The sequence below is a fragment of the Psittacula echo genome, assembly GCF_963264785.1.
Source record: "Psittacula echo genome assembly, chromosome: 4".
NCBI lineage: Eukaryota > Metazoa > Chordata > Aves > Psittaciformes > Psittacidae > Psittacula > Psittacula echo.
In genome coordinates this window covers 4,497,568-4,523,389 of record NC_137738.1, presented here as the reverse complement: position 1 = coordinate 4,523,389, position 25,822 = coordinate 4,497,568, and the positions used below count along the sequence as shown (strand labels likewise).

Below are 25,822 nucleotides of genomic sequence, written 5' to 3'. Positions count from 1 at the left end.
AATATCTACTATTTAGTTAGCTGAACATACAAACATACAAACATATGACAGCATTACCATACTGATGCTGGCCTTAGTGTGGGCACCTGCTTGGCATAGCCTCGACTCCTGGGCTCAAGTGGCCTGATGAACTCAGTCCTCCCAGGTAGATGGGAATGCAGGCATGCAGCACTGCGCCCAGAAAACAGCATGCCAACAGCATCCTGGGCTGCATCAGGAGGAACATTGGGCAAGGGAGGCGATCCTTTCCCTCTGCTCAGCCCTGGAGAGGCCACACCTGAAGTGCTGTGTCCAGTTCTGGACTCTCTAGTACAGGAGAGATGTGGACATACTGAGAGAGTCCAGCTAGCATAGAGCCACAAGGGACTGGAGCCTCATTCGTAGGAGGAGAGGCTGGGAGAGCTGGGACTGTTCAGCCTAGAGAAAAGGAGGCGCAGGGTGATCTTATCCATGTGTACAAATACCTGATGGGAGGGAGTAAGGAAAAGGGAAGCTGGCTCTTCTCAGTAGTGCCCAGAGACAGGAAAAGAGGCAATAGGCACAAATTGAAACACATGAAATTCCATCTGAACAAAAGAAGACACTTTTTTACTATGGGAGTGATCAAAAACTGGCACAGGTTAGCCAGAGAGGTTGTGGAGTCTCCATCCTTGGAGATATTCAGAACTCAGCTGGACACAGCCCTGTTCAACCTATGCTAGCTGACCCTGCTTAAACAACCTCAACTATTGCGTGACACTTTGATTCTATGAATTTGCTTCAAGAAAAGAAAGCTTCAGGTCTTGATACAATAAGGAAAACATCTTTTAATGTACAATCTATAGTAAATCCGTAAAGCTCTGATATAGGAAATAGGCACTAATTTAACATAAACCTGGTTTACCCTTATGTATGGATTCGCATGAATTCTATGCTCATTAGTATTCTATCCCTTTCACTCTCATTTGCCTGTAATATTTAGTTGTGCATCTCTCTTCAATTATGGCTTTAGTTGTATTTTGCAGTTTGCATTCTCCCTCAACAACAGAAAAAAACCCCAACCCAACCCAAACCAAACAAAAACCAACCAAGAAACCTACAACCCCCCAAAAATCCAAAACAATTAAATAAACCACTTTGTATTTTCTATGTTTCTTGATGAAGAGTTAAGAAAACCTGAGATGGGTTCTCTCTTTTTGCACTACCTTGCTGTTGTTTACTAATATATATTTATGCATACGCACATGCACATGCACATGCTCAGACATAAGATCATTTAAGGTAAATCCTGCAGGTATTTTGACATGGTATGAACTCCTTCAACGCTTTCTTCTATTCTTTAAGTTGAGCTGCCAGCCTTCAGAAACCACATTAGTAGCCACTAAGACTGAACATTACTGATTATAAACAGATTTTTATGAAAGCAAGAGATCTAAATCCTCAGTCCTACATCACTGATCTTCACCACAGTGCTCTGAAAACACAGAGCAAGCTCAAAACTCCTTCGTTGCAAGTGTGGGAATCTCCAAGCAGAGTGAAGCCACCAACCAAAATGTCTCCCAAACCACCTCCTGGTTGGCACTGCCACAGAATGCATAGATATTCCTGGGGACTGTTCAGCTGCTTCAGTTTATACTGACATTATGCTGACAATCGAGTCACCTGGGGAACAAAGAGATATTTTAAAGCAGCTTTGTAGGTTGCTCACACCTATATTCAGAAACCTTGGCCTGTGTCTCTTGCATTGATTCTTTACCTGTTTGCACCTATATTTCACTGTAAAACTCAGAAAGATGAAATAGCACAACCCTGTTCATGCTGGTGTTGGGCATCCAAGTTGCACATCACTTTGCTTTGTCCCTTTCTGACTGACTGTGACTTCTGCAGATGAAAAGTGCTATTATCAGTGCTGAAAACTTGTCTTCCATCACAAAAGGTACAGTCTGCCAATCTTGCAATACAGAGTACAGTCACAGCATCTGAACACTGAAAAATACAAGCCTGGAATGTATTTGGGTGGCTTTAACTGGGTTTCAACCTCATCTTTTCCTACTGTTGCTGTAGCCTGAAAAACTATGCAAATGCACTGCTGCTAAAGAAAGGAGGTAAAACGAAACAAGTCCAGACAACAGAAACGCCAGCTCACATTAGTATTCTGCCACGGAGAAATAAACCAGATCTTCAGACAAAATAGGCACAAATGAAGGTCTCATCGAGAATATAGCTGCTTGAATAGGAATGGCTCTAATCTCAGCAGTGCCACAAATCCCCTTTGAGAAAATGAAGTTTGGAACACTAAATTTTTAACTGTTTTTCAGTTTCCATGGAGTAACACTGTGCCTCAGGCCACTGTAATAACATTCCTGGCTTGCCCTGCTGTAACAATCTGTAAAAACCCATCCAGTCAGATGATTTGGGTTTTAGTATCAAGCTGCTTTGGGGAACGTTCATGGTTGGAAGTGAATAATAATATGGTTTATTATTGCTGTAAGAAAACAGAAGAGAAGCTAGAAGAGAAGTGGTTTGCTTTTGCTCATTGGGGAGCTCTGGTTTGTTATTACACTCTATGCAATGGTAATTAATGACTCCACAACCAGCACTAAAAACAGTGTTCCCTGGCTAAAATTGTCAGAAGTTAAGTCATGATACAGGGTTTCTTTGCTTTTATGTGTTCAGTTTGAAATACCTCAAAGAAGGACCTGCTTTTCAGCAAATGCGAAGCACTGACTTTCTGCAAAACATCTACCTTGCTCTTAAAACCTTCAGATCCTGTTGTTTTAAGGTCACATTAGATGCTGTTTACTGGTAACAAAAGCATGTCAATTCACAAATCAGCAATGGAGCGCCAGAATAGATCACAAATAAATCTATTTCAAAGGAAAACATTTTCAAATGTTACCAGCCTTCCACCTGCAAGACTTCTGGACTCTTGGGATGATTGGAAGCTACTTAATGAACAAGCATGTAAGCAAAAGAGGGTAGGCTTGGGACTGGTTCTAGCAGTTGTTTTGTATTACTCAGTAAAAGAAAGATCAAGACCAAGATCCTAGAGTCTTGGGTGGTTCTTGGACATGTCAGAGTACTTTTGAACGTCACTGTATTCACTGCGCCTGCCTGAAGCTGTCCTGGAGCCTGGCTGTCCTTTGCCTGGCAGGAGGAATCACTATTAACACTTGTGTGAAGTGGGGAACCTGCAACTGAATCAGAAAGCTGATGTTTCAGCCTTGTTGTCAATGCTCATTCAAGGTATGCAGTGATGGAGAAAGGGGCATTATAGATGTCCTTATTTCATCCACCCAAATGACTCAGCGTCAGAAAAATCCAGAAAGGCTCCTAGGTTTTCCTCCCAGCTCAGCTGCACTGGAGCAGGTAGAAGGCAAAGGAGAAAGCAATTAACTGAATCCGAGCTCTCCCTCTGCCACAGTGATTACCAAAGGGTATCTTTATTTCATGACCCTCTACGTGTACTGATGTTCAGTTAGCCCAGATTAAAAACCTTTGGACCTTTGTCTCCCTGGCTTGGTTTCAGTCATTGCAACCTTGTCTTTCTTCAAAGGGAAGTCCCTGGCCAGGGCAAGTGTGCTGGATATTCAGGTCAGCATTTCAGAAATACATTTCTCTTCTGATACCAGAGGTTCTCACATCTTGAAGTGCAGATTTGCCTTCTATTCATTTGAGCAAGATGAAACATTTTGTCCTGTAAAATTAGCAGTGAGTATGCTTGCAAACATCCAAATCACCATGCTGCGCCTCATCTTACGTGCAAGTGAAACTGTCAGAGGTCAGTAAAGGTAAAGCAAGGTAGCACTTGGTAGCTCAAGGTGCTCAGCTGCATGGAATCGGCTGGCCTGCTGATGGGATTCTTAATCCTAAATCTGCCCTGGGTTCGGATTATTTTTGTTGACTTAGACACAAGGCAAGACCCCACTTGTGTGAGCTTGCTCTACCTTTCCCAGGATTGTGCACTTTTGCTTTACAGAGGACTTCGTCCCTATTGTAAGTCAGTCTTCCCAAGTCTTGTGGTTTATCTAGTATATGCTTAACATCGTTTTGCTTCAAGGTGTCCTTTGCGGACAGGATTTATCCGCAGACACCAAGATTTCATCAGCAGGATAATGAAAGCGGTTATTGTTTTACTCCAGCTCTCTTGCCCTGCTTTTATCTTAGATTTTCCATCACTAATGCTTCTCTTCTGCCTGGCTGAAGGACAGACGAGTGTTCATCCAGTTCCAGTCTGAAGGGAAAAAGCCTGGAAGTAAGGAGATAGCATCAAATGATTACACTGCTCTGACTTTCATGGGCAGTCCTCTGACTGTGTGTCACTATGGCCTGGAAGAAGCACCCTAGCACAGGGAAGTCCTACCACTACAGCTGTACCATGGTTCTCACAGACACAGACACTTCTGCGCACAGGGCAGGGATGCTGGGGCTGCAGAGAAGGCTGCTTGCTATGCTAGCCACAACTGAAAGGACACTATTTTGCTTTGCTGAACTACAGCTTGATTTTACAACTCAGACACCCTAACGTGTGGTATGTGACTGATAACTGCTGCTAGGAGTGAGGGGAGAAGGTACGCCTTGACTAACTTGGTCAAACTTTGTGAAGTCCCATTTGGAATTAAGAGGTTTTATTTAAGGTCTATGCCTGCATTTGCTTTCTCAGAATTACTCTAGGCTACAGAGAGGATAAACCCTGAAGAAGGAAGTGGGATAAAGTCAGAGCTGCAGAGCTTGCCAGGGTCAGGCAGTATTTCATGCAGAACCAGGATCAGTCAAGGACATCCTGACAAGCAGAGCTGGGCTGGGAAAAGCAGTCAGTGTGGCAGCCCAGGGCTGGTGAAGCAGCCACGGTGGCTGATAGCAAAGCAAGTGGGCAGGGTCACCCCGGAGTGGCAGGCTGAGGGCACTGTGCACGGCATGCCCAGCAGTGCTGCACTGCATTGTTGGCAGCAAACACAGGAGCTGGCGGCATGCCTGGGAAATAAACATTGAAAGATGAAAGCAAGCCAATGTGGGAGGTAGCAGCCTGCTCACTTTCCAGCCTCTGATCACCTTCTTCCAATCCGTTTCCTCAGTATCCCCTTGTCCTCTCAGAATGAATGGATCGTTGCCGTCCATCGGGAAAATGAATTGCCATTATGAATGAAGAGATTGCCCAGATGATTCCCCAGAGACTTGCTTTGCATTCAAGGGTGTGTGCACATCCTGAGAAAGGACGTGATCTGACTTCTTTTAATAGACTCATTGCAGCCTCATAGTCTGGAGCATCCACAATGGCCCCTGATTTGCTCATTTCCTTACAGAATCTTACTGATACAGCTCCTTAAGATGTCCATACCAACAAGAGTAGAGAAATACCACAGCAAGTAGCATCATACTTTGAAGCCTGAGTGTTGGTCCCTTGCACCAATGCTTCTTCCCAAAATCTAACCAGATCCCACAGCTGTGTGAGTCAGGCTGGTGAAGCCTGGGGATGGTAACCACCAGTTGAACAGTTGTCATCCTGCTGCTCTCTGGTTACACTTAGCTCTGCTGGTATTAGGAAATTTTCTTCTTGTCACAGCAAGTAGCAGACTGTTTTGTTTCTTTTCCTCCATCCTATCAACAGATCCCCAACAATGAAACATACGGTAGCGAAAACAAAGCAGTAGATTATTGCCCTCTTCAGTTATGAGTTCTTTGCCCAAGTAGCATTAGATGAAGACGACTTGCTGAACCTTAACCCTGACAAAAATGGAAGCATCAAGAGGATTTGCATTATGGGTAAGAGACAGAGCACATCTGGGGGTTTATGTTACTAAAACTTGATACTTCTGAGAAGTTTGTAAGTATCTACCATAATTACTACATGCTAGACATGAAAATTAATGCTAGTTTCTTACAGAAGGAATTGAAAAGAGAAACAGCCTACCAGTTGAAGTTAAAATTCACTTATGGAATTTTATACAAGCGGAGTCAGCACTGGGTAACTGCTGACTTGGAAAAGATTGTTGTGGTTTAACCCCAGCTGGCAACTAAGCACCACACATCTGCTTGCTCACTGCCCTCCCTGGCCCTGGTGGGATGGGGAGAGAATCAGAAAGGTAAAAGTGAGAAAACTTGTGGGCTGAGTTAAAGACAGTTTAATCGGTGAAGCAAAAGCTGTGCACACAAGCAAAGCTGAACAAGGAATTCATTCACCACTTCCCATCGGCAGGTGTTCAGCATCTCCAGGAGAGCAGGGCTCCATCATGCATAATAGTTACTTGGGAAAACAAACACCACTACACCAAACAGGCCCAAATTCCTTCTTTTTAATCATGCTGAGCATGATGCCATATGGTGTGGAATATCCCTTGGGTCAGTTCAGGCCAGCTGTCCTGGCTGTGTCCTCTCCCAGCTCCTTGTGCACTCCCAGCATCCTCACTGGTGAGGTGGGCTGAGGAGCAGAAAAGGCCTTGACTTTGTGTAAGCATTGCTCGGCGATAATGAAAACATCCCTGTGTTATCAGCACTGTTTCCACCACAAATCCAAAACACAGCCCCATACCAGCTACTATGAAGAAAATTAACCCTATCCCAGCCAAAGCCAGCACAAAGATATGTATTCTCAGGAGATGTGGTGATGTTAAATGTTACAGAATCACAGAACAGCAGAGGTTAGAAGTGACCTCTGGAGCTCATCTTGTCCAGCCTCCCCTGATCATGCAGGATCAGCTAGAGCTGGTTGCGCAGGACCATGCTGAGATGGCTTTTGGGTATGTGTAAGGATGGAGACTCCACAGTGTCTCTGGGCAACCTGTTCCAGTGCTTGGTCACCCTCGCTGTGAAGAAGTGTTTCCTGCTGTTCAGGCAGAACATCCTGTGTTTCAGTCTGTGCCCATTTCCTCTGGTCCTGTCACTGCGCAGCATTGTTAAGAGTCTGGCTCCATCCTCTTCACATCCTCCCTTCAGATATTTATATACATTGATGAGATCCCCTGAGACTTCTCTTCTTCAGGCTAAGCAGTCCCAGCTCTTCCAGTCTTTCTTCATAGGAGAAATGTTTCAATCCCTCAGTGATCTTAGCAGTCCTCTGCTGGACTCTCTCCAGGAGCTCCATCTCTCTCTTGTACTGGAGACCACAGAACTGGACACAGGACTGCAGGTATGGCCTCACCAGTGCAAAGGAGAGGGGAAGGATCCCCTCCCTTGACCTGCGGGCACACTCCTCATGCAGCCCAGAACACCATCATCCTTCACTGCAGCATGGGCACACGGCTGGCTCGTGTTCAGCTTGGTGTGCAGCAGGACACTCAGGCCTTTCTCTGCAAAGCTGCTCTCTAGCCAGTCAGTCCCCAGCACATACAGGGGCCGGGGGTTGTTGCTCCCCAAATGCAGGACCTTGCATTTCACCCTCCTGAACTGTTAGACTGACTAGATCCTTGCTGTGCTGGCTCTGGATTTATTTTGCTTGTTGTTACTACTTGCTAGCTCATTCTTTCTTGCACTGTTTACATAGGGCTGCCAAGTGGCAATTTAGCTGCATCTGTGCTGGGTGCACATGAATCCTTCATGAGTGCTACCCTGTTCTAGAAATGTAAATTCACACATTGGCCTCATCAGTATCATTCTGAATGCAACTAACATCAATTATGTATGCTTCATTGTATTTTTCATCCTCTTCCAAGGTGCAGAATTGCTTATACACGGCATTATTTCATCTTTGAGGTTTTTGCTGCTAATGTATATGCTAGGCTGTGTTCTGCATGCAGAAGTATGCTGAAGCTGCCTCTTCCTCAAGCTGGATGAGGCCTGTTAGCTCAGCCTCTCCTCACAGGCTGAGTGCTGCAGCTTTCCCTGGACAATTTGGTGGCCTCCACTGAACTTGCTACAGTCTGTTGAGGTTTTCCTTGCATTTGGACACCCAAAACCGGGCACATTATTCTACACGTGGCTGAGTAGAAGCAGATAGAAGACTTTCCCTGGCCTACTGGCTGTGCTCCTGGTGGTACAGCCCATGATGCTCTTGGCCTCTTTTGCTGCCAAGACCCAGTGCTGGTTTGTGGCCAGCCTGCTGTCTACCAGGACCCCATATCCTTTCCTGCAAAGCTGCTCCCAGCCCACCTATAAAACAGTCCCCAGTTCGTACTGTTGCAGAGGGCTCTTCCTTCCAAGGTGCTGGACTTGTTGAATTCCCTTTCACTCGTCCTTCCACTGTCCCACTCTGGCATTACCTGCAAACTCGATGAGCATACACTCCCATCCTCAAGTCACTCAGAAAGGTGTCAAACAGAACTGGCCCCTGCAGTCCTCCACTCCCTACTGCCAGCAGAGTACAGCCCATTGACCCTGACCCTCCGAGCCTCGTGATCCAACTCTTTTTCCCCATCTAACCATCCACCCTCAGACCACAGCATCCCAGTTCATGTGCTGCATGCAGGAAGACAAGACACGCTCTGCTGCTTGCAGTGCCAAGTTGTCTTTTTGTACTGGTGCAGCAACGAGTGATTCCTGTCTGATGTGATCAAACGCACTTCATCTGTGCCTGAGCCGAGCAGTGACCTTGCTCCCCATTATACAGAGAGAGGAAAAGGAGAGGGAGCTGTTTTGAACAGGGCATTGCTCTCAACAATACCCACATCTCTTCAGACGTCTCTGTAAGCATTCGCTAGTCCCTTCTGCTTACAAGGAGCCATTTACTTCAGATCCAGGGAGCAGCTCCACAGCAGGTACTATGCCAGCCATCTCGTTAGCAGGCACCCAGCCCACCCTGGGGCTGCTCCGAGCACTCCTCCAAACCTTCCAAGGCCTGGCGGAGCGGCGGCACGGAGCATTTCCCGTCCCGGGGGGGATTTCGGAGGCTGGGCGAGGCGCTGCCTCCCCGCCACCGGCACTTAGGGGGTGCGGGGAGAGGGAATACGGCTTAACCGGCAGCCTCCGGCCCGGCCCGCCGCCGTTCCTATTCTGACACCGAGCGTCACGGGTGAATTTCGGCCCAGCTGCTGATCCCGCCTCCACCGGGACACGGCGGGGACGGACCAGACCGAATCCCCGCCTCAACCCCTCCCCGCTTCCTCCCGTCGGCCCCCGCCGCCTGACCCAGTCCCGCCCCGCGCCCGAACCCAAAATGGCCGCCGGTGAGCCCCTTCCCACATTGGGCATCGTGCCCGACTCCAAGATGGTCGCCAACGGAGGCGAGCCGGAGACATCGTAGCGGGTCAGTCCCAGAGCGGCGGCCCGGTAGGCTGGGCGATGCCCCGCCTCAGCCAGCCCGCCGCTCCTATTGGCTCCACGGAGGGCCAGGCCCGCTCTCATTGGCTGGCGAGGTGTCGCTCCCGCTCTCTGCGCTCCGGGGCCCGGGGAGCTATTTTCCATTCGGCGGAGGGGGGCCGGGGAGGGGGCTCCGTCGATCGCTCCGTCCGCGCCGAGCGGCAGGCGGCGGGCCCGGGCGGGGCGCCGGAGGATGTCGGGGCCGCCGGGACGGCGCTGAGGCGTCGCTGTCCCCGCCGCGGCGCAGAGGTAGGTGCCTCCCGGTCGGGGCTTGGCGGACGGGACCTGCGCCGCTCGCCCCCCGGCGGCGAGAGGCGGCCGCTCCCTACCCCGCAGCCCCGGCCCCGCTGCTGCCCGCTGAGGCCGCGGCCCCGGCTCCGTGAGGGAGGAGGGGAGCTGCCGCCGTCTCCCGGCCGCGGGCAGCCAGCGCCCGAGGGAGCCGTGGGAAGGGAGGGGGAGGGCTCGGCCGCGGTGTGCCGCCGCGGGGCTTGGCCGGGCCGGGGTGCCCGTGAGGGAGGAGGCCGCCCTGGGGCGAGGGGCAGCGCCGCTCGGTCCCGGCGCCCTCCTGAGAGAGGCAGCCCCAGGCGAGGTCTGGCGTTGGAAGCGGAGCCCCAAGGGGTTGGGGTTCAAGCTGCCCTAGCCCTAATGCGGTGCCGGCGTCCCGAGGCGGGCGGTGAGGGTGCCCCGACCCTGACCGCCGCTCCCCTGGGCTACCAGGTTAATTCGGTAGCTGGTGCAGGAGCGGGGGGGTGGCTCGTCCAGTCGAGCTTGCACGGGTGTTTGTCAGTATAGGAATCACCCTGGCAAAAGTGCTCCTTTGAGTCTTCGGGGCACAGAAGCTCCTGTTAACCCCTTCTGTGGAGGGTAGCACGTTAAGCATCACGCTGTGAGCGCTCATAAAAGTTTTGATATAAAACTCATAAAAGTCTTTATATGCACCTAACTCAAAGTTGTGAATGGTTTCTTGGAATTGTAGTAGCAGTAAATCGTGTTATTTCTGCTGCTGTTAACTTTGTAATTCAATGCTTGCACTGAATCACAATAGCTTAATCCCGTGGAATACATTTCTGTCTCTGATATGTTTGTTTCATCGGGTTTGTGTCATCTGATCGTGTATTCTTATGAACACAGCATGTACAATAGTTACATTTCCATTCCCTGAATACTTAGAGAATGCTTCTCTTTTATCTCTTTTTTTCCCTCCTGTCTCCTCTAAACCTTGTTGAAGTTTCTGCGATGTTTCTATGATTCTAAGCTATACATTTTAGACTGATCATCCTATGGGATGCCATATGCCATCATTCGTCCTTAGTGACATGGGTTAGAGGTTGACTTGGCAGTCCTGGGGGAAGGGTTGGACTTGAAATATCTTTTCCAACCTGGCTGATTCTGTGATTGTATGTGATGTATGATCCCTGACCATGCCATACAAACCCTCTTAAGACACTCACCGTGCTTTCCCATTGAAGCTAATTCCAGTATAGTTTGTAAGTTTGGTAAAGGTATGGCCTATCTCATACAACTTCATATATATATAACATATAACATAACAACTTCAGCAGTGCTTTTGTTGGTGCAGGATTCTCCTATTAGAAGAAAACATTCTGGGGATAGATGTGGCCCAACTGAACTATTTGCAGGGAGATTATATGACTGGGAAGTGCTACTAAAGCTTGTATTTCTGTACCCTTATTTAAAAATCAGTGTTCCAAAAACTTGCACAGAAGTTGACTGGTTATCGCTTTAAATTGATCTGCCCCTTTCAGAAGACAGGTGAACTGGGTATCAAGATGAGAGTGAAAAAGTTGAGAGGTTTTTTCCCTGGCTTTAAAACATTGTACAGAAGGCTAAATTGCATTTTCATGGCTATTTGAATACTTCAAATGCTTTAAAGACATTTGAGTGTTCTGTTTTCTCAAGTTTTTACTTTATCTTGACATCTTTTGTGTAATTATTTTTTAAATTTAAAATGCCCTTAAAGATGAGCAGTTGCATTTCAGGGCACTTTTTTTTTTTTTTTCCTTCTTGGCGAATAGCAAAAAAGACCCGTCTGTGGTTGCAGGTACCATGGAAGATATTTTACTAGGGTTTAAGTGCATTACCATTTAAAATGTAGCTTTAGAGTAGTTTCACTTTGATTTTGTTAATATCATGAGTTAGGACCCAATACTGGAAAGAGACTGCGCAGTTGCTGGACCCTTTAGTATAAACTTCTTTACAGAATCAGTGTCTTAATGTACCTTTCTAGAAGTGCTTTTGTCTTTGTTATGGGATTATATAGAAGCCTAATTTTCTTTCTTGTAAACCTGGTTAACTTTCTAGTTTAGGGCTTTTACTCCAAGATATGCTGCTCTTATGAAAGAGCAATTTTAGTCCCATTCCACCCTGCAAAGTGTATTCGTGCAACATGAAGACTGTAATTTATGGGTGCCAGAAGACTTGAGTCCAGTGAATTATCAAAGAGAATGGAATGTCCTTTCATAAGTCCATTTCAGGAAGGGAAGTTGGGGTTGTGTGACTAGGTAATGACCATGGAGTACATCACAGCCCCAAATGCTGTTTGCCTTACTCAGGTCTCTTAACTTCTGAGTTCAGATCTCACATGGGCCACAGGTGTGCGCAGAGATGACATTAGGGCAATTTTGTAGTTAAACTGTGTTACAGCTATGGAGATCTTGAGGTGTGGTTCACGCACCTCAGGATCTTGTGACATGCAGGTTCATGCTGTTCCGGGCTTCCTGCTGAAGATGTCATGCAGCCCTGAACATAACCCCTGTTACCTTGAATATCCCCAGTTAATGAGGTTGCTGCAGGGAGATACTGGAAGAAGGCAACTTTCCAAGTTAACAACCTCCTAATTCATTCAGTTGTCAGTCTGAAAACCAGGATATTCAAGTGGACCTGGTATCACTGCAGAGCCTTAGCGGTAAGGTCTCTGTCAGAATATATAGATATATAAGGTCCTTTCCAACCCTAACTATTCTATGATTCTATAGCCTTGGGTGACATGGTTTAGTGGGAGGTGTCCCTGGCCATGACAGGGGTGTTGGAACTAGATGATCTTAAGATCCTGTCCAGCCCTAACTATTCTATGATTCTATTCTATGATTCTGTATTTAATTGTTCTGTTGTGGGTTTCGTGCATTAATAACTATGGCAGAGTGAATTAGCTATGTTTTTGGGGTGCATTCTTTGTCAGTCCAAAGCAGACTACAAAGAAGATAAAACGAAACTTTGGAACCTGATAGACTGAGCTGCTGAGTGTGTTCAAATTGTTCCAGTTGGTCTTTTAGATGTCCTGCATCTACTCTGATTTCAGAATTGCATTAGCAGTACAACCAGCTAGTGAATTCAGACAGCTGGGTAGCATGCAATAGCTTGACGTGACTTCATACATATGAGAGCATTGGAAAAATGGCTGGGTTTGTTCTTGGAGGACTATCTAGAATTTCTCCTCTGTTGCTCTTTTCATGATGGCAGGTACATCTAAGAAAGAGAGCAGATGGAAGGGGTTAGAAATAACTGTGTTCTAATAGGAAGGTTTTGGATGTTTTTTTAATCTTCTTTAAAATATGTGGAACCTGTCATTCTGTGGCAGGGTTCTAAAGCGATGACTATTCATTGAATTCAGTGTGGCAACTCATGTATTTCTCTGATGGACTCATAACTCAAGATGGTATATCATGTGTTTTTCTGATCATGTTCATGGTGTTTGAAGTAAGATGTATTTTAGTCTAATCAAAAGATAGTGATGATTTCTGTTAACAGTTGTAAACCACCTTGTTCTGTAATAGCCTGTTGCTAAATAGCTTGATTTTTTTTGTTTTTGATAGATGAGATTCAGGTCACTCCATGTAACTATCATACTGTAGGTTGCTCTAAAGTGGTGATGTCTAATTCACTGCTACAGATATCGAAAACAAATTTAAAATCTAAACAGGATACCTTTTTCTTCACTAAAATGAACATTCCTAACTTTGTAGAATGAGAAAAAAAAGAACTTTTGATGTGAAGGCTTCACCATAAACTCCTAAAATACTGATTCCTATTCCAAAACATTGGAATAGGCTGGCTAGTTAAATGATTCTTGAGTAGCTGTCTGGTTTAGGCTGGTTTCCTTGCCTCTAGTTTGCCCGAGAGCTATGTTTGATAGGTTTCTTCAGCCTTAAGGGGAAATAAGCACTTAGTACTATGTTGTGGTATTTATGCCTAGAGGCTTCATTAAAGCCACAAGGTTTGGTTGTGTTGAGAAATTTCCTGTGCCTCCCCTCCATCTAATCACGCCCTGCATTGCATTGAGGTGCCTGCTGTCTTCTAAAGTTGTCTACCTAGTTAAAAAAACCCTTGTATTTTGCTTTATGGGGTTTGGGGTCAGAAGGATTATCAACTTTTCCAAAACTGTGAACCTGTGCATTAGTTTGAAGCAAACATGCAGTTGCTCCATTAAATAAGAAGTGCCCTGAAATGCTATGTGTTTGTGTGGTTTGGTTGTTGGACAGTTATTTTAATCTTTGAGCTATATCTAGTTAAAATGTTGTATTTAAAATTTAGTAAATGTATGCTATACCTTCTGGAGCCCTTATACTTTGTCAGCTCTATAAATTAACTCTGACACACTGAATATTTTTCACCAGCTAACATAGCTGTTAGTTAAGTTAAATAAAGGAGAGAAGCCCACATGCTCTCTCCGTGCATACAGCTGGACATCTCTTAAATTTTTCAACAAAAATGAAATTTTGATTGCTTTTTAAAGCTTCATGAATACACTAATTGGTGAATCATCTAATGTGCAGTTTAGTTTCAGGAAATACGAAATGGCTCACTAACTTCATGGGCATAAGATTATGCAGACCACCTGAAAATCTCAGTAAGAAAATGCGTGCAGTGGTGGTAGTTGGTATTTTTGGCTGTGGAGAGGTTGGGTAAAACAGAGTGCGGTTAGACGTAGTCTGCACTAGTTTATATGACAGAAATTCCTTTGTAGAATTATCTGGAAGAAAGAAAGAATAATTTTAAAGGTTTGTCTGCTCTTGGGACCTTATCCAGATTTTGTTAAAGAAGGTCGCAGTCAGGAACCTCTTCTAGATCTGTAGTCGGTCCTGAATTCCTGGATAACATGGGAGTTGCTTTCCACCCTGTGCTTTTACACAGCCGTGGTTGTTGAATTCTTCAGCCTTAATGTTGGACAGCTGCAAAGCATTTAAAGCCTATCTTTGAAAGATTGGGATAAGAAGGAGGGGGAGATGGAGGCTGCCCAGATGAGTAATACTTCTTGGGGACTCTGAAATATTTTCTTTATGTAGCCAAATACGGTGTGTTCCTGGCTAGCTGCATACTACTTTATTGTGTACTCTGTTATCAGCTGAAGTATTTAAACCAGTAGTCCTTACTTGAGAAAGCTGGGGTCTCTACGCTGGTTGAAGAGTCGAAGAGGTCAGGAGTTTTCTTTTTGCTGCAGCAGAGTAAGAAAAAAAATCAGTGCAGTGCACAAGGTCTCTTTATAAACCCAGGTTTTAAAATAAATATTCTCACTGTTGTTGAAGATGCATGGGGCATCTGTTGTATCTCAATACATACTGCAGTAGTGAGCACCAGTTTCTTACAGACAGAAACTTGGTGTTTGGAAGTGCCTCAGCAATTTCTGATTGGAGTACATTTACCGAGGTGAAATTTGAAGGAGTGTTTAAAAATTGAAGTACAGCAGAAACAATTGAAAAAAGTTTTTCTGCAATACTAAATCTGTTAACAGTTTTGTTCCTCCTCAGCAGAATGAATCCTGATAATAATGCGACAGTCAGGCTGGCTCCCAGGTAGAATCATTTGGGCCTCATTGTGCAAGGCCCAAATGTCAATCATAGGATTAAGAATTGTAATTCTGGGATAAAAAAGGCTGTCACTTAGCACCCTGTACAAATTCCCATTAGGCTACTAGAGACTCAAGGACTGCAGTTGAATGAATTAGGATTGAGAGAATCTCTTGGAATATTTGGCCTTCAGTAACAAAATCTTAGTTTGTAGTGATTGTTTATGCCACTTTGACATAATTTTATTCATGGAACTTGGCCAGCTAAGGATGAATGTGTTTAATAGGGCAGACCTGCAAGTACCCTGTTTCTTGAAAAGAATTTGAACTCCAGACTTCCATTTCAAGATGTCTCAGAGCTTCTGATGCCTTGAATTCTGTCTGCTTGGGTGCATCGGCTGTTATACCTACCTGTATACTGTGCCTCTCTACCTTAGGTTTTTGGTTTTGCAGTATAAGGCATGTGCAGTAGAGTCTGATTTACTGACTGCCTCGCTTATGGAAAAAATACCCATTACTGAACTTTGTTTTTGGAGAGCTTTTGCGTTTGGCCTCTGTGAAGAAGGAAGTATTTTAATCATTTCACTAGTGCAATAAGAGGTCTCTTGTTCTTTTGAAGTAGCATATGGATAAAGTGAATTAATTTTAGACTGTAAATTATCTTTAATCTTGAGTTGACTGAATTCTTTGTGTGATAGATTGGTTAAACACTTATACCGCTTAGTTGATGCTTTGTTTTCCTAGATCTTTAATTTTCACATTTCTGTTGGGGAATGGTGAATTACATACTTCTTTTTTTTAAACGTATGTTAAACCTCACTTGGATAGAAAGTGGAATTCAATTAAATGTACAAATAGCATTTTAAAATTGATTTGCAGTTTATTACTTGAGATGTGCTGGATGAGTACTTAAACCAGCAATTTTACCCAAACACTTTTTTTTATTTATTTAAAGTTTGCCCAATAAGTTCAAGTTTCTATTCATTTGTGTGTTGCAGTATTTTGGACTTTGTAGATCGCATTTCTTATATATTGGTCTTACTTATGGCTTAGAAGAGGAAAATAACTATGTATTCTCAAGCTGCCAAACAGTTGTGGTGTTAAAATTACTAATACTTAACCTCTTAGCCAGACTTCTGATTCTTATCTTTACTAAAAGAACATTCCTTTCAACTGTAAGGTATCAGTCTGTGATTGTTTCCACCATTCCACTTGTGAGCCAGGATGATACCATGTGGCTGTGCCACTCTTATAGGCTCCACCAAAACCATCTCTCCATATTGTCATGTTATTCGCTGCTTGAGTCCTCCTTAGAATGGTAGCTGTTTAGCAAGGAACTTCAGGAGTCCATCCCACCCAGGGATGGGTACCTGGTCTTGTTAACATTGAAATGATTGGTTTTTTCCTTTTTCTGAAGCAGTATATAAGTTGGGTCTTCGTGACCACTTGGCAGAGAACTGGGAGAGGTGCTATCAATGTTCTCTTGCTGTGATCATAGTTAATAAAGCTTCTGTGTGACCTGTCCTAAATTGGACCCGTAGTATTATGCACTTGGGGTCCCCAGATTCTCTGTCAGAGTTTCTCATTTTTTGATCAGTCAGTTGTTCTAATCCATGATGTTCTCCTTTCTTTTTTTCTCTTGGGTTAGTTGGTGATGGCTTGTTGAGGGAGACTAATTGATTGTGGGTGCTGGTGTCACTGTAAGAGGGTGGGCTGGGGTATGTGATGGGATGAGTAGGTCAAGGCCTGAATGCAGATTGTCATGATGCTGGGTAAATCTGGATGTAAATTGGATTTCAAGTTTTGGTATCAGACCAGCTTCATCTTCAAAAATGTGTGTGGTTTATCCACTGAAGAAGTTCTGGAAAAACTATTGTCCTTAAAATTTGGACGCCTTATTTATGGAAGCAAGAAATTTGATAACAGGGCTTCTCATTCTTACAGATGTAAGACAAACTATATGTAATTTAGATTAGTATTATGAGGTTAAAAATTCTGTTAATTCTGGAGAATGCAGAGGTATGAGCTCTGGTTTAAGGCCCTGAATTGCAAAGTATGGACTCTGGGAGAGGATGTGTGCATTGTCTCCTTGTTTGTATTTGCTCATGTTATTAGCTCATAGCCTGGTTTGGTAATTAACAAACTTATGTCACATCTTGGATTACAACATTGCAGTTGTTGGTGGGGTCATTTGGTGACTTAGCTGGTTTTAGAAGAGAATGTGTGACATGGACTTTTGGAAAAAAAACTTCATTCGGGAAGGTTAAGATGTTGTGCACTGGTAAAAATGTAGAAATACTGATTTTTCTAATTCCTGTTAATTTACTCACTTTAAGCATAAAAATGATCTTTTGTTCTTTACAATAAAGGTAGCTTAGCAATTAGTCCTCCAGTATGACAATTCCAAAATAACTTCTGTTATGGTGCTTTCATGTTTCAGTTAAAAGTTTGCAAATTCAGTAAATCTACACGGTAATCTATATTATAGAGGTATTCTTATCACCCATTGCATTATATTTCAGCAACACTTCTTTGAATAACTACAAGGACTCTTTCAGCTTGATCTGCTGATCTTCCATTTCCCTTTACTGGAACTAAAAAGAAAAATCTGGAAACCTGTCGAAAATTCTAATTATTATAATGCTGAAACAGTTGTGCTATAAGAAGGGAGAAAACTGCTTTGCCTCATGAGTCTGGGTTGACCAGTGTCAATTGTCATGTGCAGATGATATGGTTTTGTTCTCCCAAATTCCTTGGGATCTGAAGCATCTGTTAGAGGATTTAGCATTTTTGTCAGTAGAACTATTAGTCCTTATATGCATATGACATGGTTTTGTTCTCTCAAACTCCTCTGGGAGTGAAGCATCTGTTAAAGGATTTTCAATGTTTTTGTCGGAAGGAATGTGACTTAAATTCAGAACTATCAAGTCATTACACTCATCTATAGCTCAGAGTTGCTTGTGTGGAGGACTGGTGACCACTTGCATTGAACAGGTTTTCTATTTTGATGCTTGTCTAAGAGTTGTGAACAGAGTAAGTGAGGTTAGGACCTTAAGGTCCAGGCCAGCGAGTAACTTGTGTCTGAAAAAGTAGTAGTCATCTTGTATTTTAGATTAAGGTTTGGACTTAGATTCAGTATGGCATGTGGTGTTGGGAAAACACTTTGTTCTGTAGTGGACCATGTAATTCAGGCAAACCTGACCTTTTGTTAATTAAGCTTATACTTGTTTCCAGCACTAGCTCTAGAAGGCAGCTTCTAGGGGTCAACTCTGCAGTGGCCTGAAAGTTTGAAATCTCGCTGCTTTGTGGTGTTTGATTTGTCCCTTCCCTGTATCTGCTGATCACTGTTAGCTTTTTTTTTTTTTTTTTTTAGTGCTTTTTTCCTTTTTTTACAAGTAGTTTTGATAAGAATTTTGAGAATGGAAAAAATTAGCATAGTAATGTATCATCAGTTGTCTTTTTGAGGCTATCTATATTTAACTGACATTTGGAAATCCTTGTTGCTAATGAGCTCCAGAGAAAATTTACAGCTCTGTTTTCAGCAATACAGTTGGTTTATTTGGGTAGAAAATACTCTCCCTGAGCATCACAGATGATAATGGATAAGCTGAAAATGTGCAGTTTATATCTATTTCATAAATGATTCTTAAGATGCAAATGACTTTAGCCTTAGTCCTGTAAGTTCTTGCTTATAGGCTCAAAAATTACCATTTTATAAAATAATCTTTTGTTTCAGTTATGCAAATAACTCCCTTACTTTGACTGTGTAGGAGAAGAAACAAAGACTGCAAGAGGTCTACATAGCCCATGAATTCTGTGATATGTTTTTTAAACTTCAGTTCACATATGAGAGATTAATCAATTTTATAGCGGAACTCAATCCACACAGTGCCCCATCCCTGGCAATGTTCAAGGCCAGGTTGGACAGGGCCTAGAGCAGTCTTGTCTAGTGGAAGGTGTCCTTGCCTCTGGCAGGGACCTGGATGATCTTTAAGGCCCCTTCCAACCCAAACCATCCTGTGATTCTATAAAGCAAACCTCCTCAGTGCTAGTAAAGTTAACATGGCATACTCAGTGCTAGTAAAGTTAACATGTCATACTAATACTATACCTATGCATTGTTGAGGAATATGTCATCCCTGTAGTTGCTTCGAAGCCTGTCATAAGTGAAAAGAATCTTGATTTGCCAGTTTCATCAAGAGAGGCATGTATAATTTCACACGAGTTTCTTAATGGGATGCCTGCAGTGGTGTTTTCTGTTTTCCTGAGAAATACAGAGGCAGTAAGACTATCTTTTTCTTTCTTCATAATCCCAGAGAAGAATGAGTAAAGCAGACCTGAAAATTGTGGAGAAAAGAGACTATTGTTATGTAAGAGATGAAATGCCATACAGCTGTGGCTTATTATTTTTTCATTGCTATGAAATTTGATGGAATTATGTTCTTTTTTTACTATTAATGCTTTATTTGACAGGCTGAAGTTTGATACAGCAAAGATGTGCAAAGAAATAGTTTGACCCTTTTTGTTACACACGCTAAATCTAGAAAGAGGCCAGCCTTGTTCAGGGTCTGTTTTCAAGTCTTTCATGTACTTAAATTAAATACGCTGCTTGTATTTAATTTTCTGAGTTCTCACTAATGTTGGGCTTGGTTTCCTCTGTTGCACTCAGACTTGCTTTTCTTTGTACCATTAAGTTATGCCTCAAATGGCAAAAAATCTACTTTGCAATTTAATGTTGGCTGACTTGGAGAGGGTCAGTAATTATAGTTACCATTTCCAGCAAGCTGAGTTTTTCCAGCAGTCTGTGTAGAATGTGACTGTGGATTAATTGAACATAAAAATGAGTCAAAACCTTTTCTCTGCCAAAGGCAAACATAGGAGTAGGTGCTAGTAAGGTTTTCAAAACTGTTTCCTAGGCAATTTGTAGATCTACTGTGAGCTGTTGCTCAAGGAAGTATAAAACTGATTTAATTTAGTGAGAAAGTTATTGGGGTACAGCTTACTTGTGAAACAGATAGCAGTTCTGTGGAAGCTCTTCAGTTTTCCCAGCAAGTTGATGTTGAGGCATCTTTAAAGCCTACTGCCTCCAAGCTTCCTGCTAACAGTGAGGCTGGCACCTCTAAAGCACGTGTCCTGGGTTCAGCATGGTACCCTGTCTTTTTTGAAGTCATGCTGAGTTTGGAGAGGGCAGTAATTTAGCAGTTATTGATTTAAGAATATGCTGACATCATGGATGATGTGACTCACAGAATTTCTTCTCTTCTGCCTTGCTAGCTTATGCACGTTCCTTTGGTGTCCTGGAGGGGCTGAGGAGGCAGGAGTGGCGCTCTGTGGCAGCAGGATGATGTACTTAAGTCATTGAATAGTGTGTGATAATATTCAGCTCATGCCTCTCTTCTGAAGGATATTTAGTTCTGTCATTAATCACTGTAAGTTGTGTTCACAGTGGCAAAGAACTCTCTTATTTGGCTCAGGATTTGCAATGAATATGAGTTTTCTTCTTACAACCACCTCTGGATGGAATTACATTAGGATACTACATATGTACAGCGTGTCTTTTCACATGGATTGCATAGCACTTGCTAGGCTGTTTACAAACCAGTGTTTGCATGTAGAAAACCTGCTCTCCGATTAACTAGAATGAAAGCAGGAAGATGATAATTTGTGAATATATTTGATCTAGTCGATTCTGGAGGAAAACTATCAGAACTAGAGAAAAAGATACATAAAGATATTTGGCAGGGGTTAGTGTCTCCACATTACTGTTGTGGAATCTTATGATGCAGGGACTAGAACCTTGTTTGGAGCATAGTTAATTAACTATACGTTATTGCATAAATATAACATAGACCGTTGGTTTTTGAGACTTAATAGAGATATATTCCTAATGCTCAGTGTGTGCTTCTATTTTACAAAAACACCATAGTGCTGATACAAGGAGCGATCAAGAAATGCTTCACAAACTCAGCTGAGTTTGTTATTGGCATGGAGAAGTAGTCTTGAGCTTAGCTATCATTACTGTGCTGTCAAACCCATGGTTTGTGTAGCAGGAGTTATGGTGGTGTTAGATACAGCTTTGCTGGAAAAAAATCTGGACTTTGATCTGGGACAGCGATGGAAGCCAAATGGGGAAAAGAATTATCAGTGTGCACAGCTACCTCTCTGTTACAAAATCTCACTAGGTAGGCCTGCCGATACAGCAGCATTTGCAAATCCCTTAAGCTTAGATGAATCCAGTGCTTCTGATCCTTGTTTCCTACTCATTTAGCTTTGTATGTGTATTTTATAATCTTTTTACTAATTTTGGAGTTGAACCATGTGTTTAGCTCTAATGGAAAGTGATTGTACTTCAACATTTTAGGCAGCATAGGTAGTTAATGCCTCAATGCAGGAACTAAGCCTGGGGCTCAAATAAATGCATGTAGGAAATTGCTGCTCAAGAGGCTTTGCCAGCTTACTTATCCTATACATCCAGGAAGTAAGTAGATAGGAGTGAACTGTGTATTTATGTACTTGGGTGGTTGTATAGGAGTGCACAGAAAGAACATAGAGTTGAATTTTGTGAGGAGCAGCAGCAAATGCATGTATTATAAAGTGAGGGAGGAGAAGGAGGTGAAACCAAGTTCTCTGTGTGTGTAATCTGCAGAGCTGAAGCTTGCAGCATGTCCGTAGTAGCACAACTGCTGGTGGTAGCGATACCAAACTTATGTGTGATCCCAGGGCTGTTATATGGTGCCAACACATGGTGCTGTTAAAGGAATTATTGCTGCTTTTGCATCTTTCTCCCCTCTCCTCGGGTAGAAAGGATGTATGACCATGGAAATCTGTTGAGGCAACATGGTGAAGTCCTTGACTGTGTCCATAGGAGAGCAACAGAGCTGCTGAAAGGGCTGGCAGGAGTGTCCTGTAAGGAGCGGTTGAGAACTTTGGGCTTGTCTAGTTTGGAGAAAAGGAGGCTGAGGGGCGACCTCATTGTTCTCTGCAGCTTCCTGAGAAGAATTGGAGAGGGAGGTTCTGATCTTGTGTCACTGTTATCCAGTGACAGGATGCATGGGAACAGTGCAGAGTTCTGCCAGGAGAGGATTGGACTGGGCATTAGGAAGCATTTCTTTACTGAGGGGGTGGTCAAACACTGAAAGAGGCTTTCTAAGGAGGTGGCTAATGCTGCAAGCCTGTCACTGCTTAAGAGACATTTGGACAGTGCCCTTAATAACATGCTTTAACTTTTGGTCAGCCCTGAATTGGTCAGACAGATGGACTAGATAATCATTGACAGTTCCTTCCAACTGAACCTCTATTCTATGAAGTCTAGAATAGACAATATACTATAATTTATATTATATAGAATTAAGTATAGAATATAATGTATTCTATATCATTTTATGTTATATATATTTGTTTTGTTTGGGGTTTTGTTTATTTTGGGGGTTTTGTTTGGTTTTGTGAGGTTTTTTGTTTGTTTGGATTGGGGTTGGTTTTGTTTGTTGCTTTGCAGAATAGACTTTAAGTATAATTTATACTATAATATTTTATATTATATATAAAATATAATATTATACAGAATACATTATATTCTGTATATATTAATAATATATTTTATATTATATATATAATATAATATTATGCAGAATACATTATATTCTATAATTAATTCTATATAATACTTAAAGTCTATTCTGCAAAGCAACAAACAAAACCAACCCCAATCCAAACAAACAAAAAACCTCACAAAACCAAACAAAACCCCCAAAATAAACAAAACCCCAAACAAACAAAAACCAAACCAAACCAACCCAATAACAGACATTGAGTATTTAGACAAAGGTACAACTTTGGACCAGGTGTGGCTATATTGTAAGGTCTTCCAGAATTAGGCTGGTTGCATGTAGTGTTGCTTTATGATGCTTCAAGTTGCCCATGGCAGAAGTTGAGCAATCGTAACTGGATGTAAAGAGCTCTTTCTGGTTTTATTTATGTATGAGTGGAGGTTAAATGGAATGTCCAGAGGAGTGAAGAAAAACCTTTCCTGATCATTGTATTTTCTTGCTGTTGACGTGGGTTTTTCCTCCTCTTCAGACTCTTTGAAGGGTCTTACCTGGTCCTTGTGAACTGTAGTTCCTGCTTACTGTGGGCCTAGAAGTCCCTTATTTTAAGCAGTAACTTAAGAGAATATTGTCTGCAGTATATGTCCATACTGCTTCACTTTCTAGTTCACTGCCTCTACTCTGTACTGTCGGGATGGAGTGTACCATTGTACAAGACGAAGGCTTTGAAGTCTTGCAATTGAGGTTTGCAAAGGTCACTCTGATTTGCCTTTCATGAAATGTTTTCTGGGAGAAAACAAGATAGCAGAATGTTTATGGTACATGATCTCAATGAGCAGACAAATAGCTGAAATGTTTAGTAAGGGAGATAGCTTTATATTTTATTTGTGCTTGCTGGATCATCCTGCTCTGTCATTTCACTGAACCTGACATTGGCCATTACACAAATAACCCCGACAGTGCCTAGTTGTTCACCCATCAGCTTGCAAGCTCTTAATGGACAATGTGAATAGCCGTGACTCTTCGTCATTGACAAAGTGTCCTATTTTGTTGCACAGCTGTAAACTTCTATAGCAGAGTGCATTGCTGCATAAGTGGTACTGGGAGTTCACACATGAGTCATTGTTCCCACTGGTGTTCTTCCTTCATCTCTGCCATAGATAATAGGAGGTGTTAGACAATTTTGAAGAGATGTTGTATTCAGTTGCTTATAACTTTCTGAACTGCAGTCTTTTGGACTGAAATACTTTATGCCATTTCTTTGCCTTGAGTTTAATTTTGTTTAAAGCTTTCAGCCAAAATGCCTCATCTGTTTTCAGAAGTAAAACTATAATAAATCTCTGCCATTTTTTTAATGTCAGTTTCTTCTTTGAAATACTGTAATGCACCTCTGAACTGGAACATCTACTTGACATTTGTTGGTGGGTGGCCTCTGACTGAGCTATAATGTTGTAGTTTTACATGAAAATCTGCCAAAATTGAGCCAGTTCTCTTTGAATTTGAATATTTATGACCTAGACATGGAACATTTCTTTGTGGAATCCCCTGGAGACTGCCTGCACTCCATGTGCGTAGCAGGACTTTTCTTTCAAGTGTGTCTCTGGGCTGCAGCAAGCTGCGCAGAGCCTGTGAACAGAATTGTCCCAAGTTAATAAGAGGACTGAATGGGGTCTTATGGCACTAAGCCAGGTGGGAAATCTCCATGAGACAGCCCTGACACACATCAGCTCTGGAATCATGCACTCATTCCTCCTCCCTTCCTGTCCCAACAGCTCCCCGGTACCTCCAGACTCCTACCAACACCTGTACTCTTGACTGTGACTTTGACAAGACTTTCTTTAGAGGTATCCATAGTGGGCTAAAGCTTGGCTTTGCCTGTATGTGAACAGATAGGTTACTTATAACAAGGATGCCACTCATCATACTAATGTGTAACTGTGGATTGTAGGGAGCATGCTCAATCACTTTGCAAGAATAGCATTTGGTCAGTACTGATTGCCGTGACCGTCATCCAAAAAAGCTCAATCTGATTCTTTAGAAACCTTAAGAAATAAAATCTGGAAAGACTTCTGAGACAATGGACCTAAAATGTTTTTTTTTTTTATTTATTTTGGGAGCTCCAGACTGGTCCACGTTTGGCTGTACTTCTGTAAGGAAAGCAGAGGTACCACACAAAGTCCACACTTCTCGAATTTACAAGATGAGGTGGTGGTGTGGTTGTTGCTTTTTTTGCTATTAGACAGTCAAAATACAACCTTTTTGGATGTTTTTCTTACAGCTTCAGCTTTGAAGAGCTATTTTAGGTAGCTACCTGGCCTATCAAATTTAGACCAAACTAGAAGGCTAAAGGCAGCCACTGAATGTGATCTAATAATGGGAAGCATTAGATGATTGTAAACTATACATTATTAAAAAGAAAAAAAGGAAAACGTGTTTTCAGAGGCATGTTCCTGTTGTTGGGAAGAAGACTTTAAGCCCACCAAGTAGGCTGAATGTCTCTGCTCCTTTGGAGGTGGCTAGGTCAAGCTGTAAGGAAGATGGTCTTGCCTGTTGACATTGTACAGCTTAAAGTATTCTTTTTTTAATGCATTTCTCCTGTAGCAAAATACAAGTCTATTATGTAGACACTTAAAGTTGGGTGAGAGAACCTTTACTAAGTTTTTTGTTGTCCTCCCTCTGAACTAGCAGCAGTGCCCACTATGGCAGTGTGAACTTCACAAGAAGTTACTACCAGGTTGAGCAAGAGTTTCTTCTTTTTTCTTCGCTCAGTCTAGGAGAGAACAGACAGACTTTGCTGAAAGATGTTCTAGTCTGCCTGCTTGTCATAACTCTTATGAAAGTAAATGTTATGTTTTCTTTGAATCAGGATGGATTTAAAGTTACCTGCAGGTTAGTTCTGTATGCCTATGTACCACTGCTATCAGAAATTTGCCATGTTATATACCCTCAAACGCTAGACAGTGTTCTTTGGTTTCCCCTCCTTTCTCTGCATCCCAGTCTATAGCAGAAGATTTTGAAGTTGCACTGAATAACTTGTAGTTATTCAGACCCTTCATCTTTAATGGTTTTGGGGATGCTCAAGCTGTGGCTAATCATCAGTGTCTTGAGAAAATCTCTTAGTTTTTGTCTACGAATGCAAATTTGGAATCCTCATTCTTGTGATCCCCATGCGTGTTTTCCATCAGGAACTTCTAGCCTCCATGTGACAGTGCTAGATGTGGAAACTGCCACGTCTCCTAATGATAAATTGAGGAAACTTGACTTT

The 25,822-nt window shown here is 42.8% G+C and overlaps 1 protein-coding gene across 1 annotated transcript in view; it reads left to right on the top strand.

The window, feature by feature from the left end:
- Positions 1-9,330: 9,330 nt before the first annotated feature.
- The window catches only part of SOCS5 (suppressor of cytokine signaling 5), a 31,504-nt gene continuing 15,012 nt past the window's right edge, over positions 9,331-25,822 (top strand). Inside the window, exon 1 of the mRNA XM_080615819.1 lies at positions 9,331-9,459. The gene's annotated coding sequence lies outside the window, so the exon portion shown is untranslated. The remainder of the gene's footprint in view (positions 9,460-25,822) is intronic.